The following is a 10,045-nucleotide window of genomic DNA, read 5'->3' as shown; positions in this document are numbered from 1 at the left end:
GCTGTAAGAGTTTCCACACAGAAATACTTTCTGGTCAAACAAAGCATATAAAGTAAACAACCAGCCATGGAGACCTCTCCTAATTTCCAGTGTTTTAGTAAATACTCTGAGATAACATTCTGAACTTAAACATTCTCCCTTCAGGGACACTGCCCACCAACTTGGAACATTTAAAGCAGTGCCTGTGGGAAGTTTAGAATGAGCTGGAAAGTCACCTTCCAAAAAGGGAGCGTTCCAGCCCCAGCGCACTCCCACTGCCCTCAGCTGATTGACATCAACTCCTCTACACTGCACTCTGCTGAGACGAGAGAGGAAAGGGGATGACAGCAGCAACGAAAGGGATGCAGAAGCCCTGCCTGGATGATCATAGTGGATGAAATCATTAGACAAAAGGTTAATGGGAAATTTCACAAAGGAGAGAGCCAGATGGCCCTACCTGCACGCATCAGGCCCTACCTGATGAAACTCAGCATCTCTAAGAGCAGAGCAACCAGACATGTGTCGCCTGGTATGGTTCACTAGGGAAAACACAGCATCACCTACCAGATATTCTTGCCAAGAATCAGTCCTGTAAGTCTTACTTTCAGTGTATAGAAAAGACGTGGGTAGAGGAACAAAGTTAAATCTACTAGGAAGCAAACAGTCAAAGGCAGATCTAATTTTTCAATACATCATTGGGATTAAAAATTTTAAAAAAGAAGGAGGAGAAGAAGAAGAAAAAGATGAAGGGGAAGATTAAGCTGCTCTATATTAAAGATACTTAAGAGATGTAATAACCAGGTACAACATATGAGTCTTTTTTAGATCCTGATTACAACAAGCTGTGTGGGAAAAATCGAAGCAATCAAGGAAACTTATATATGGACTGCTATTAAACAGTAGCAAGGAATTATTATTAATTTTGTTGATTATATTATTGGCATTGGTGTTACATAAGACTGTCCATAGTTTTTAAAGATGCATGCTGAAGTTTGTAGGGGCGAAATGATAAGATGCCTGATATTTTTTTTAATTCTTTTTTTTAAAAATAGATAAAGAAAGTACTGTTTACAATTCTTATGAAATGCTTTTATTAATGATTTTATATACATTAATATACAATGTGTACCAGTGAAACAAATTTGCTCTGAAACACACACACACACACACACACACACACACACACACACACACACAAATGAAAATATGTTAGGTCTATTAGCATTCACTTAAGCAGAAAAAGTGTTTCTCTCTGAGTCACTAGAAATAGATATGTTCTTTCTCTATCTTTCAAAATAATCAAAACCAAAAGGGCTTTTTTTAGGATAGAGACAGACAGCTCATGTACGAAGAAATATGGATGACTTTTGAAAGATATGATTTGTTTGAAAATCCACTGATTTCTAAGAAGCTTAAGGAATGTTAACTTCAGATTTTCCACTTGGAAAAAAATAGGGCTGGATTCTTTCTGGTGCCCAGGCTTTCTATAGGAGAATAGTCTTCAAAACATTGCTGGGAACTTTTAGAAATGCAAATTCTCCAGGTTTATCCCAGACCTACAAAATCAGAAACTTTTGGGAGTGGAGCCAGCAATCTTGTGTTCACAAGCCCTTCAGGTGATTCTATACACACCAACAATGAGAACCACTGTTTTAAGACAAGTAAATGTTAAGAAGGTACATAAATTCTGGGAACCCTTGAGGGGATCGTTTAGTGCAGTGCAGAGTATTCTTATTTGCTGAATGGTGGGTCTATATCCAGTGGTCATGTCCCACATCCCTCCTTTGAATGTATCTCCGCTGTATAGTCATTGTCAGGAAATACGGGTTAACAATTCTCTTTAAATCCACACATGGCCAAGAGGTGGATGTCCTCAAAGGATTTTGAATCTGTTGCCCACTTGTGTCCATTTAATATCTCATTCTTTATGCACATCTTAGCCCCTGATTTGATGAACCTCATACCTGAAGTCTTATCAGCAGTGAAATATTTGCCAGAGTCCTCCTGTCTTAGGAGACTGAACTTTATTCACTCCTTGGCAGGTCCTGAACGTTTTCATTTATTCAAGTAGTTGGTTTTTGTGAAAGTTAAAAACAGAGGCAAAGAAATTAGCAGAAATCTGTGCATACACCAGAAACATTTTCTCTCCCTTCAGCTCTGTGAGAAGTGAGAAATCTTTGTTCTGCAAGAAAATTCAAAGGTATTAGAAACTACCCTTGGAAAATAAAATTGTGCATCTGAAACAGTAGTCTGAATGCTAACTTCTTAGTGAAAACTGGAAAAAAGAAAAGGAAGTCTATGGCCATGTTACCCTGAACAAGCCCGATCCTGTCTGATCTCAGAAGCTAAGCAGGGTTGGGCCTGGTTAGTACTTGGATGGGAGATCACCTAGGAAGACCAGGTGCTGTAGGCATAAAAAATTAAAAAATAAGAGATCGTAAGCTGACAAGGTCCTTGCAATCTGTCAGTCTGTGAGATCAACCAAGGACTGCCTTGCCTAAGAAATAAAAAATTAAAAAATTAAAATTAAAAAAAAAAAAGGAAAGTCATCTGCCGGTTTCACGTATCTCTGAAGCCAGCTCTGAACAGGCTCGGGTGGAGTTGCTGGAGGGTCCAAGGAACAAGTGTCCACCTTAGAGAAAAATCAACTTGAACCAGTCTTTAGGTGGAGTTGCTGGAGGGTTCAAGGAACAAGTGTCCACCTTAGAGAAAAATCAACTTGAACCAGTCTTTAGTTTGAAAGATGATGCTGACTATTCAATCCAGTCTCATTAGGGTCATGATTGCTTGGAGATATAGGTCTAAATCTCTAAAAGTGGAAGCTGGTTTCCTAGTAAATGACAAGACAGGGTAGAAAGAACATCGATTTTAAAATCTGACCCGTAGAAGCTTCAAACCTCAGCTTAACACATATCTGAACTGGATCAGGTATGTTATTCTCCGAACCTCCATTTCTTCATTTATGAAATGCGAATAATTCCTAGCTTGTGAAGGTTGTGTGAATTTATACATACACACAGAGAATGTTCTGTTCTGCTACAGTCATGCTTTATAAACATGAATTATCTCTTGTGTGATTGGAAAATAGTCGAATATTGGCAGTGTAAAATGAAAGTCCTGATGAACACCACCAGCATGCTAATGTTTTCCTCCACGGCAATCACAGGGTGTATCTTCACAGCTGAATATGTCAGGTTTGAGGACTACAGTACTGTCCATGATGTCTAGTCACCCCTTATTTTTTTGGCTCAGTTCAATCCAAAAAATGGTTATTGCATGGTTTTCCCCAATCTTTGGGCATGATGCCCTAGCTACCATAACTCAGCAGCCTCATACTCCCTTACATCCCTTCTATTAAGGTATAGTCACTTTTCAATTTTTTTTAATTAAAAATTTTAGATTTAGAGTTTCTTTATTAGAAATTTAACTTTTTTTTTTAACCGCTCTAATATTTTCATTAGGATTTTTATTATTTTTGTTAATGGCCTGGTTACAAATTTGTATAGATTTTAAAAGATATGCTCCTAATATTATTTTTCCCATAATTCTGTTTTAGTGTGAATGCTTATTTTAGTATTAATGCTAGGTTTATCAGGAAGATGAATATTGTGATAAAGCAGAAACTGCATAATGCAAAAAGTGTATACACACACATTTTTATTCTTGGTAGCTGCAGTGGACTCTTATCATCCATTTTAACTTCCCAACTTCTAATCTTCTGTCATTGGAGAAGTCTTTCTTACCTTTATGGCTTCTGATGGGAACAAAGACGACCTGTCAATGTAGAGTCTGAAAATGCTAGATACTCATTTCCCCAGCCCGCTTTGCAACAAGGGCAGAGGCCTATGCCTTAATCTCTGCCAATCAGGGCCACCAACTTTAAGACTCTGATGCAAGAGCTAGTGACACAAACCGAGGAGCCAGGAGCTGACTGTCATTTCTATGGTGATAGTGTCAGTGCTTTCCTTCTCAGAATGGTTTGGGGCCATAGCTTTGGTGTTCTTATTTTCTGAATAGCCTGGAGCTAGATCATCAGACCTTTCTATGATTTGTGAGTTACCCACTATCCTTTCAAAAACTTGTCTGTTTAGCTAAGCCAGAATAAGCTTCTTTCTGTTCTTTGCTATGAGAACTCTAGCTGATATGATAGTTGTTATTATAATAGATTCAGTATTTTTTAATATCTACCACATCCACCGCACTTTAAGGGATACTCAGATCAGCAAATTACCTATCTGTTCCAAGTATCTTTTGTTTCATCTAACAAACTACCCCCAAATCTTAGTCACTAAAAACAATAATTTATTAATATTTTTCATGGTTCTGGGAATTGAATGGGCTCAGCTGTGTGGTTCTTTCTTGTGGTCTTTTATGCAGTTGCAGTTAGATAGTGGCTAGCATTGGAATCATCTGAAGGCTAGATTGGATGGTCACCCCAGATGGTTCCTTCACTTACATATCTGGTTCCTTATCCTCTCTCTCTTTCCACATAGTGTCCCATCCTCTAGGTCCTCTCTACGTGGCTTGGATTTCAAAGGTCAGGAAATAAACACTTAAAGTCTCCATCTAGAATTGACACTGTGTAACTTCCATATTATATTGGTCAAAGCAATCACAGGGCCTGCCTTTCAAAGGAGGTGGAGAAAGGGAGAAATGAACTCTAGTTCTTCACACATTTTTATTCTTGGTAGCTGCAGTGGACTCTTATCATCCATTTTAACTTCCCAACTTCTAATCTTCTGTCATTGGAGAAGTCTTTCTTACCCTTATGGCTTCTGATGGGAACAAAGACGACCTGTCAATGTAGAGTCTGAAAATGCTAGATACTCATTTCCCCAGCCCGCTTTGCAACAAGGGCAGAGGCCTATGCCTTAATCTCTGCCAATCAGGGCCACCAACTTTAAGACTCTGATGCAAGAGCTAGTGACACAAACCGAGGAGCCAGGAGCTGACTGTCATTTCTATGGTGATAGTGTCAGTGCTTTCCTTCTCAGAATGGTTTGGGGCCATAGCTTTGGTGTTCTTATTTTCTGAATAGCCTGGAGCTATTCAGATCATCAGACCTTTCTATGATTTGTGAGTTACCTACTATCCTTTCAAAAACTTGTCTGTTTAGCTAAGCCAGAATAAGCTTCTTTCTGTTCTTTGCTATGAGAACTCTAGCTGATATGATAGTTGTTATTATAATAGATTCAGTATTTTTTAATATCTACCACATCCACCGCACTTTAAGGGATACTCAGATCAGCAAATTACCTATCTGTTCCAAGTATCTTTTGTTTCATCTAACAAACTACCCCCAAATCTTAGTCACTAAAAACAATAATTTATTAATATTTTTCATGGTTCTGGGAATTGAATGGGCTCAGCTGTGTGGTTCTTTCTTGTGGTCTTTTATGCAGTTGCAGTTAGATAGTGGCTAGCATTGGAATCATCTGAAGGCTAGATTGGATGGTCACCCCAGATGGTTCCTTCACTTACATATCTGGTTCCTTATCCTCTCTCTCTTTCCACATAGTGTCCCATCCTCTAGGTCCTCTCTACGTGGCTTGGATTTCAAAGGTCAGGAAATAAACACTTAAAGTCTCCATCTAGAATTGACACTGTGTAACTTCCATATTATATTGGTCAAAGCAATCACAGGGCCTGCCTTTCAAAGGAGGTGGAGAAAGGGAGAAATGAACTCTAGTTCTTGAACTGGGAGTGTCAAGGTCACACTGTCACACTGTCAGTGTCAGAGACATTTTTGTGGCCATTTTTGGAAAATATAATCTGCCACATTATCCTTAAGGGAGTAGGTACAATCCAGAGAATAATTTAGAAAACATTCAGCAATATGGTTTTTAAAAGGCAAAGTGCTCATTAAGGGATAAGATTGGCAGTCCATGAAATAATATACAAAATATACAGTGGTATGGTTTTTAAAGACAGGTGTTAACTTCTCAGTGGAGAGACGCCCTCACTTCCTTCACATAGGGACCAAATTTCTACTTTGTGGCAAATAATGCAGTGCAATTTAGGAACCCTCTAAGAATTTTAGAATCCAAGAGAAAAGATTTCTCCTAGTTTCTGGCTTTGTTCATTACTTGGGAATATCTACCAAGTGAAAATGAAAAGCAGCCTCCTAGCTAGCAAAGCTTTAAAACTGAGCGTTTTGAAAAAGTAAGTAAATAGAGGAGATAAATAAACTGCTGAGCTCCAGGCCTTTCTCCGAGCTACATGATTCATGAGAGTGCCATAAAGGAAGAGAGACAGCACTTCTGAATTTCATTTCAGTGGTTAAAAACTGCGAATAGTCTGAACACAAATTGATTTAACATAGTGGCCGCCCAGATAATAGTCTGTGTACCTTCACAGCACACAATTCTTTTTTGTGCCTATACTTCAGGGATATAAGAAAGTGTACTTTGTCTCTGATCTTCAATACTTCTGACTCAAAGATAATTTTTCATATTTATCATTTTGACATTATTGCTTAGGGCTACATGCATTCTTGATAGCAAGTACCTGACGGAAATACCTCTATTGGTTACACAAAGCTTCAGAATCTAGCTTTTTCTAAAGAAAACAATCTCGTCATCCTGGGATCTCTTCCAAGTTTGACTAGGAAAGTCACTTGCTTTTCTGGAGCCTGAAGGGTTTAATATCTTGTGTATGGTTTTTGTTTCATGTGCCCCTTTGGGTCAAAGTGAATTCCATTTGGTTATTACAGTGAACCAGAAGTTCTCCATGACGTTTCCCTGGATCTTAGTTCATTTTTTCTGCTTTGCCTCTGTCAAGGCAAGGTTATTATAAAATCTGTAGAGTCTTACTATCGAATATAATTTTCCCCTTCACATCAAATTTTCATCAGCTTCCCCCCACTATTGTTGCAGTATCACTATTATCGTTTGTATGAATTTTTTCTTAGTTTTTAGTGACATAGAACCAAACTCAAATTGGCTTAAGACAAAAAGTGCATTTAAAGGCTCAGAAAGCTAAAAGGCCCAAGGGCTGAGTTGGCTTCAGACATGGCTGGATTTAGTGCATAAGCCATGTCATTAGGAGTCCATTTCTTCTGTCTCTTTACTTTGCTGCCTAGTATTTTGATTTCATTCTCAATCTCCATTTAGCTCCAGGCTCCAGGCTGCTTCTTCATAGTGACAAGATTGCCAGGGCAGCTGTAGCCTTATATATTCTCAATTTAAAGTGTGGCTCAAAAAAGAGAGTCTTTTTCAATAGCTTCTGAACAAGGCCCAAGATTTATTCTAATTGGGCCAGTTTAGGTCATGTGCTCATCTTTGAACTAATCGTTGTGTACAGAGGAAGACGCAATATGTTCAATGGCTTACTCCTGAGTCACATGTTCTGTCCCGTGGAAGGAACCCCGCTGGGCAGGGGGTCAGAGTCAGGACTGTTGTGAGAGAAGGGAAAATGAATTCCAAGAAATAACAAAAAAGAACTATTAGTGTTTTATTACCATCATAATTATTTTTAAGCTACCATTATTTATATGACTCAATTTAATCCATAGTGCCTGGCACATTTTAGCTGCATAATACATATTGAAGGAATGAGCTTTTTACTAATGATAAACATTAAATCAATCCACTAAACGGCCAGTCAGACAGGCCAGCCAAGAGCAAGGCACATAAAATGAAGAAAACATTACTCCCTTGAAACATAAATAATACATCAGATTTTAAAGCAGTTCTTCTTCAGATCTTTATTATTAAATTGTTTTGATTACATAGACAGCATGTGCACGTGTTATAAAGTGGAGTGCATTTTACGTTGCTATATAAATGGAGGGTTTTAAGTCTCTCCCTAGGCGAGCAAATCTGACACACTTCACTGTCAGCCAAATTGGAATGCTTCCAAAATGCGCTTTCAGATGTTCCAAATGCTCCTCCATTGTGGTGCCTCACTGTCTAAATGAAAGCCTTTCCACCTCCTGGGCATGAAGAAGGGCAGAAGGGAGAGGGGAGAGACCAAGAAACTGCCAGATCAGCTTCTGCAGTGGAGAGGAGATGTGTTTTTTCTTTTGCTTCTTTCCATTCTTACTACTTACTTTTTCTTTCTCTGAGCAGGGAAAAGCAGCTCATCACTATCCAGGGCCAAGACTTTTGGTAGAGAACAGGACACAGAAAATTGTGTGAGTGGCTATTTCTAAATTCTCCCAAGAGTTGAATGACACAAAACTAGTACCATTCTGGATATGTAGAGTCAAGAGAATTCATAACTACTGCCATTGTATATGCATAAAGCAGAGTTAATTCATTACATATAATGCATGTCTTAGAGTAATTGGGAATAATTCTCCCATAGTACTCTAGTTGAAAAGGCTGTGTTAGATCTTGGTGCATCATCATCTTGTTTGGTTTGAGTATCCTGTTGTCTGTTGAAGTAAAGAAGGTGAATAATTTCTCTGGCCTTGGACAGGAATGTAAATCAAGATCTGCCAAATACACATACACACACATGCACACACACATATGTACAATGCATATTGTGTTTGACATATTATATATAATACATATATTCAATGTCCTATATATAACATATTTCAATATATATATCTGTGAATATATGTATGTACGTGTGTACACACACACACACACACACACACACACACACACAATTATTTTTTAACGAAAGAGAAAGAAGTAGCGTAGCCTCCTGAGTGTAGAGAAAACTCTTTCTCAGTACTCACGGCTCCCATGGTGATGGCAGAAACCGCTGCTGCGGAGCACCCAGCAGCCCCGTGTGAGCAGAAAATGCATTGTGGTCAGCATCAGCCTTGGACCCTACCCAGTCCTTGGACTCTGTAGGTGTGTACTGATAGGCAGATGTTTTCTCCCTTGACAGGATCTTGTGGGCGCCCTGTGCCTTGGTGGCTATGGTGGGTTCTCCATACTTCAGGGAGGGGATCCAGGTGAATCTCGTTGAGAAGCACCTTACCTGTGCCTCCTTCCTGCACAAGATGGCAGCGCTTCTAGCTGGGAAGAAGATCCCTCCATTCTGCATGAGCCTAAACATGAGTAATGGCTTTGTCACAGCTTCTGTCTTGCCCTTTGGCAATGAAGTAACCGAAAAGATTTCTTCTGTGTATCTGTCTTCAATGCCTAGAATGAGAGCTCTGGAGAAACATAGAACCATGAATCATCTGACAAAGTTACAGGAGGTTTTGGAGCTACTGGACAGAAACAGATAGTGCCCTGTGCACTTGGCCATGGCCGCAAGCAGCAAAGAGCCCAGAGACTATGTAAAAGAGAAGCCATAGCTTCAAAGTCAGATTTACAGATGGGGTAGGTAATAATAAAATAAAATAATCCTCTTCTGCAGAGAAAAGGGAACCCTCCTACACTGCTGGTGGGACTGCAAATTGGTACAGCCACTATGGAAAACAGTATAGAGTTTCCTCAAAAAACTAACAATTTATCTACCATATGATCCAGCAATCCCTCTACTGAGTATTTACCCCAAAGACCTGAAAACTCGTATCTGAAAAGATATTTGCACACAGTGGCCAGGACATGGAGGCGACTGAAGTGTTCTATGATAGATGATTGACTAAAGAAGCTGTGGTAGATATATACAGTGGAATATTACTCAGCCATAAGAAGAGATGAAATACTGCCATTTGTGACAATATGGATGGACCTTGAGATAATCATGCTAAGTGAAATAAGCCAGACAGAAAAAGTTGAAAATCATATGATATCACTTATATGTGGAATATAAACCTAAAAGCAGCAAACGAACAAGACAAACAATCAAATACTCCTGAACGTGGACTATACACTAGTGGGTACCAGAGGGTAGTGGGGAGGTGGGAAGGGAGAGGTAGATGGGATAAAGGGGGTCATATATGTGGTGACAGAAAGAAATCTAACTATGGGAGGTGAACACACCATGTAAATATATATATGCCTTACTATTAAAATGTGCAGCTAAAACTTATTGGATTTTGTCACCATAAAAAAAAAAAAAACTTTTTTTAAAAAAGGATCCTCTTCTCTTTTCTTAAAGCCTACAGAATAACCTCCCTTCTCCTCTATGCACAAACCAGAGATGAGTTGGACAC

The 10,045-nt window shown here is 39.0% G+C and overlaps 1 pseudogene; it reads left to right on the top strand.

The window, feature by feature from the left end:
• The first annotated feature begins 2,273 nt into the window (after nucleotides 1-2,273).
• LOC111738522 lies at nucleotides 2,274-2,392 on the top strand (annotated as a pseudogene).
• Nucleotides 2,393-10,045: the final 7,653 nt, after the last annotated feature.

The sequence above is a fragment of the Pteropus vampyrus genome, unplaced genomic scaffold (assembly GCF_000151845.1).
Source record: "Pteropus vampyrus isolate Shadow unplaced genomic scaffold, Pvam_2.0 Scaffold39, whole genome shotgun sequence".
In the NCBI taxonomy this organism is placed as follows: domain Eukaryota; kingdom Metazoa; phylum Chordata; class Mammalia; order Chiroptera; family Pteropodidae; genus Pteropus; species Pteropus vampyrus.
The sequence above is the reverse complement of the archived record's forward strand: the minus strand, read 5'-3'. Positions and strand labels throughout refer to the sequence as shown.